The following is a 6,414-nucleotide window of genomic DNA, read 5'->3' as shown; positions in this document are numbered from 1 at the left end:
AAGAAAGCATAAATATTTTAATAAACTATAAATATAAATACTTTTGCAGTTAATTGTGTTTTAGATAGTTCATTGTCTTGTACTGCACTCTAATTAAATATTTTACCTTTACTTCATTTTCAGTGCTCTTCATTTCGTTGTTTGAAATATTTTTGTCTTGTATTCTGTTTCTTCTGTCTGAAAATTTCCCTTGCCGTAACTTGTAGAGAGTATACCAGCAGTAGACTTTTGTTTCTGTTTAGATTATGAACAATATTGCATTTAATCTAGATGTCAAATTTTGGGGAAACTGAGTTGCATATATATGAGAATTTCAATCTATTATTAAATACTATATCAATCTGTTTAACATAGTTATTTGCCATAAATGTATTACAAAATTTAATGAGACTTTTTGTTTCATTGATGCTATCATAATAGTATGTTTTGTCATTTATGTTTTCTATTCAATTATTTATAGGACATAGAGGCACCATTTGCTTTTAAATTTTGTATTTGAATCTAGCGACATTGATTATTTCTGTGTTGATTGTTTATCTGGCTTTTTTTTTTTTTTCTGTAAAGATATTGTAGCATGATCCATTAGTCCTTTCCAGTCTTTGCAACTTATATCTTTTCTCTGTCACTGAAACAGTATTGTATTCATCATCTCTTTTTCTTGGAAAAAAAAAAAGTGCTCTTCAAACTCCAAATTTTAGCTCTATTATAAGTTTTTTATTTTAAATTCATTTTATATCATTGATTTCTTATCTTCATTATCTTATTCCTTCATATTTTCTGGTTTTTTTTGCTGTCATTTATTAAAATATGGATGCATACTTAATTCATTTTCAGCTTTGTTTTCTATAATATATAACCTTTATAAGTCTCTCCCTAAGATATGATTAACCACATCATCCAACTTTTACACATTGTCTGTTCATTATTGTTTAGTTCAAAATATTTTCTAACTTCGAGATATGTCCTTTCCTTGACTAAGAATATTTTGAAGTGGAGTGCATAATTTTCAAACAGATACACAGTTTTCCAATTATATTTTTGGCTTTTTCCCTATTTGCCAATAGGATCATATCTGTTCTGAATAATAAAAATTTTTGAAACATGTTGATTTTTTATATCTTAGAATAAGGTCAGTATTTGTATATGTTCCAGGCCCACCTGTAAAGAATCCATATTCTGCAGTTGACATGCATTCTATTTATTATTTTATTGATAATGGAATACTATTCAAAGAAAGAATGACTTAGTATATTAGACTGAGAGTATTGAAGCTCTGACGGAGAAGGCACTGGCAACCCACTCCAGTACTCTTGCCTGGAAAATCCCACGGATGGAGGAGCCTGGTGGGCTGCAGTCCATGGGGTTGCTAAGAGTTGGACACGACTGAGCGACTTCACTTTTACTTTTCACTTTCATGCTTTGGAGAAGGAAATGGCAACCCACTCCAGTGTTCTTGCCTGGAGAATCCCAGGGATGGAGGAGCCTGGTGGGCTGCTGTCTATGGGGTTTCACAGAGTTGGACACGACTGATGGGACTTAGCAGCAGCAGCAGCAGCATTGAAGCTCTGAAAGATTAATTTGACATGCAGTCACTTAAAAGCACTATCAATATAATAGTAAATGATAATTTTGTGACCACTGAGTTGAACAATAATTCTCCCAAAGGCTGGCACTGTATTATCTACTTTTGTACACCAATAGGCCAGCATACAATTGGAACTTGATTAGTAGCTATTAAATTGAATTGAAATGACCATCTTTTGAAAGTCAGTCATTTATCACCAACTAACTTATAAGCACCTACTTGGTATCTGGCACTCTTTTAGATGTGTAGGCTCTAAATGTAAAAACCATAGTCCTATCCTCAAAAGTTCCAAGCCCAGTAGAGGAGAAAGACAACTGTGTGGTTAATTGGGTTTGGCAAGTAACATGTAGAACACAGTTCTCAGCACTGACTTCACATTAGAATCGCCTGAGAAGTTATAAAAGAAATCTTATGTCTAAGACCTGCCCAAACTATTTGAATCAGAATATTTGGGAGTGGTTTAAAGCCATAAATATTTTGATGCTCTATCAAGTACCCTGATGGGCAGAGAAGAAAGTTGAAAGGAAAGGTGTTCATAATAAAACCTAGAAGTTATTTTAACTAGGTTGTGACAGGTCATACTGATTAAATAAGCAGGGGATGAGATGACTTGAAGCTGGTCTTCAATTTTTTGAAGGTAGGGTTTATTTTTGGTTCACCCTTACCCTTTGTACCAACTGAAAAGTCTGCGTGTTAGCCATGTTTCCTCTTTCTTGTGTGCTCAGTGGCTCAGTCATGTCCAGCTCTTTGCAACCCCATAGACTGTAGCCTGCCAGACTCCTCAATCCATGAGATTTGCCAGCAAGAATACGGGAGTGGGTTGCCATTTCCTCCTCCAGGGGATCTTCCTGACCCAGGAATCGAACACATATCTCCTGTTGCTCTTGGATTGGAGGCAGATTCTTTACTGCTTGAGTCATCAGGGATACCCTCTTTCTTGGCAGGACTTAAATCTCAGTTGGTAATGTTTTGGCTATTGTAAGAGTTCACTGGAGACTCACCTCAACTTCTTAGTATCGCTGCTACAGCTGTAAACTAGGAAAGTGCTTCAAGGGTCAGTATGAGTCCCCATCAATGAGCTTTTCACTCCCTTTCATTAATCGGTCCTATAAATTCTTGTCTCCTTGGTAACTGCCCAGTGGCACAAAAATATCTAGTTTACTATTACAGAAAAGAGAAATTCTTCTTATACTTTGTTGTCAATATTTTAAAAATTATATCCCCAGTAAATGAAATGAAAAAGTGAAAAGTGAAGTTGCTCAGTTGTGTCTGACTCTTTGTGACCCCATGGATTGTAACTTACCAGGCTCCTCAGTCCATGGGATTTTCCAGGCAAGAATACTGGAGTGGGTTGCCATTTCCTTCTCCCAACTTCATGTGCAACTTGAGCTAAAAGGACAAAAAATTTCTCTTCTAGGTCCTGAAGCTTGAGAAAATGAATTTTCCTAACCACGTGCTTCATGTCAAGTAAAATGTAAAGCTGCACAAATACATATTTGGTTTAACAGTGGACCTTTTTTTTTTTTTTTTTAATAGAAGTGAGGCAATTAAACAAAGGACAACAAGACCAAAATACCTTCATCAACAGAACAACTCCACCTGTCCCCTCTGTCCCTTTTACCACTTAGTGGGGTAAAATGTCCGGTAGAATGTAAAATGCAGCATTCTCAATCATGGGATCTAAAAACTTTTCATGATAACTTATTGCAAATTGCAGTAAGTTCACTTGACAGTTCACCATGACAGTGGAAAACTTGCCCCTTGTTTGCTTATACAGTCCTTGAGCCCCAAAGGGAAGTCACTAGTAGAAGGACCTGGATAAAAAGTTTGCAGCTGTGCTCAGCCAGCTAGCTCCGCTCTTCAGGTGGGAGCCCACCTGGGACACCGCCTTGTCTTGCCTGCTTTGTCTTGTTCCTTTGTGGGACTCTCATGCTCGGGCAGGTAGTCAGGCAGCTCCGTGTTCTGTTCTGCCTCCACAGGTGTGTCCTGGAATGGGACTAGCATCTCTTCTCCACTTTTGCTCTTCACAACTTGCTGAGCCTTCGTAAACTGGGTTGATGCTATTGCTGATGCCAAAGCTTTACGATCTGAATGGATTCGCACCACACATCTCTGAACGGCCCTTTGAAAAGCTAATAACGCCTTTAATTTTTAACAAGGCCACTTCACACAGGTTTCTCCGGGACATATCATCAAGACCATCTATATGCAAAACCACTGTTTTGACACATTTGTTTGTAGTTCCCCCCAAAAAACTGAGCTTTCCTTTGACGTGAATTCATTTCATTGAAACTATCCCCAACTGCCACATTGGAAGATTGAAGAATGTCATAGATTTCAGAGGCTAATAGTTTTGTTTCCCCTGGAGTTGTAGACTTCTGTATAACATTTTGCAAGCTTAACATCTTTCCCAACTCTCCTTTCATCTTTTCTCTGTTGGCATGGCACTCTGCCAAGTATCGAAGAGCGAAAGGTCCATAAATAAAGTAAGTCCGGGCAGACATCCCTGATCCTGGACAATGGCTCATCGGTTTAAAGGATCTGCGGCTAGGTCTCGGAGCTGGTTAACTACAGAGAGAGCCTCAGGTTCCTCATTCATCGTGGAGGACGACAAATTCATTTTCTATGCAGTACACGTGGACAAAATCTTCTTAAGTTCACTCCAGTGCTCTAGGAATCTACAGCCTGCCGCACCATTAGGGCCACATTGACGATGAGGTAGAGGAACCCAGAGTCGCATAGCAGGGTCAGCGATGACAAACGACCAAGCTGACTTCTGAAGCCTAGAAGCGAGGATGCTGGTGGGAGAAATGAAAGTCTCCCATTTTTCCTGTTTGATTATAAACATGAATAAATATGAATGTTTATCATATAAATATTATATGTGTAATAGTATAAAATATGAATATAACTGTACTGTAGTGTGGTTTACATAGTTTGGCTTTCTGCCTTACAGTACTGAATGATGTCTTTTTTTTTTTTTTTTAGGTTATTCACTTTTTATTTTTTTCTTAAATATAAATTTATTTATTTTAATTGGAGGTTAATTACTTTACAATATTGTATTGGTTTTGCCATACATCAACATGAATCCACCACAGGTGTACAAGTATTCCCCATCCTCAACCCCCCTCCCACATCCCTCCCCATACCATCCCTCTGGGTCATCCCAGTGAACCATCCCCAAGCATCCAGTATCATGCATTGAACCTGGACTGGCGATTCGTTTCATATATGATATTATATAAGTTTATATGCCATTCTCCCAAATCATCCCACCCTCGCCCTCTCCCACAGAGTCCAAAAGACTGTTCTATACATCTGTGTCTCTTTTGCTGTCTCGCATACAGGGTTATCGTTACCACCTTTCTAAATTCCATATATATGCATTAGTATACTGTATTGGTGTTTTTCTTTCTGGCTTACTTCATTCTGTATAATAGGCTCCAGTTTCATCCACCTCATTAGAACTGATTCAAATGTATTCTTTTTAATGACTACATAATACTCCATTGTGTATATGTACCACGGCTTTCTTAGGTTACTTCCATGTCCTGGCTATTATAAACAGTGCTGCAGTGAACATTGGGGTACACGTGTCTCTTTCAATTCTGGTTTCCTTGGTGTGTATGCCCAGCAGTAGGATTGCTGGGTCATAAGCCAGTTCTATTTCCAGTTTTTTAAGGAATCTCCACACTGTTCTCCATAGTGGCTGTACTAGTTTGCATTCCCACCAACAGTGTAAGAATGTTCCCTTTTCTCCACACCCTCTCCAGCATTTATTGCTTGTAGACTTTTGGATCGCAGCCATTCTGACTGGTGTGAAATGATACCTCATTGTGGGTTTGATTTGCATTTCTCTGATGTTGAGCATCTTTTCATGTGTCTGTTAGCCATCTATATGTCTTCTTTGGAGAAATGTCTATTTAGTTCTTTGGCCCATTTTTTGATTGGGTCGTTTATTTTTCTGGAATTGAGCTGCAGGAGTTGCTTATATATTTTTGATATTAGTTGTTTGTCAGTTGCTTCATGTGCCACTATTTTCTCCCATTTTGAAGGCTGTCTTTTCACCTTGCTTATAGTTTCCTTTGATGTGCAGAAGCTTTTAAGTTTAATTAGGTCCCATTTGTTTATTTTTGATTTTATTTCCAATATTCTGGGAGGTGGGTCATAGAGGATCCTGCTGTGATGTATGTCAGAGAGTGTTTTGCCTATGTTCTCCTCTAGGAGTTTTATAGTTTCTGGTCTTATGTTTAGATCTTTAATCCATTTTGAGTTTATTTTTGTGTATGGTGTTAGAAAGTGTTCTAGTTTCATTCTTTTACAAGTGGTTGACCAGTTTTCCCAGCACCACTTGTTAAAGAGATTGTCTTTAATCCACTGTATATTCTTGCCTCCTTTGTCAAAGATAAGGTGCCCATATGTGCATGGATTTATCTCTGGGCTTTCTATTTTGTTCCATTGATCTATATTTCTGCCTTTGTGCCAGTACCATACTGTCTTGATGACTGTGGCTTTGTAGTAGAGCCTGAAGTCAGGCAGGTTGATTCCTCCAGTTCCATTCTTCTTTCTCAAGATTGCTTTGGCTATTCGAGATTTTTTATATTTCCGTACAAATTGTGAAATTATTTGTTCATGCTCTGTGAAAAATACCGTTTGTAGCTTGATAGGGATTGCATTGAATCTATAGATTGCTTTGGGTAGTATACTCATTTTCACTATATTGATTCTTCCGATCCATGAACATGGTATATTTCTCCATCTATTAGTGTCCTCCTTGATTTCTTTCACCAGTGTTTTATAGTTTTCTATATATAGGTCTTTAGCTT

The 6,414-nt window shown here is 37.8% G+C and overlaps 1 pseudogene; it reads right to left on the bottom strand.

The window, feature by feature from the left end:
- Positions 1-2,909: 2,909 nt before the first annotated feature.
- Positions 2,910-4,367, bottom strand: LOC102409187 (annotated as a pseudogene).
- Positions 4,368-6,414: the final 2,047 nt, after the last annotated feature.

The sequence above is a fragment of the Bubalus bubalis genome, chromosome 7, assembly GCF_019923935.1.
Source record: "Bubalus bubalis isolate 160015118507 breed Murrah chromosome 7, NDDB_SH_1, whole genome shotgun sequence".
In the NCBI taxonomy this organism is placed as follows: Eukaryota; Metazoa; Chordata; class Mammalia; order Artiodactyla; family Bovidae; genus Bubalus; species Bubalus bubalis.
This window is presented reverse-complemented; position numbering and strand designations above follow the sequence as displayed.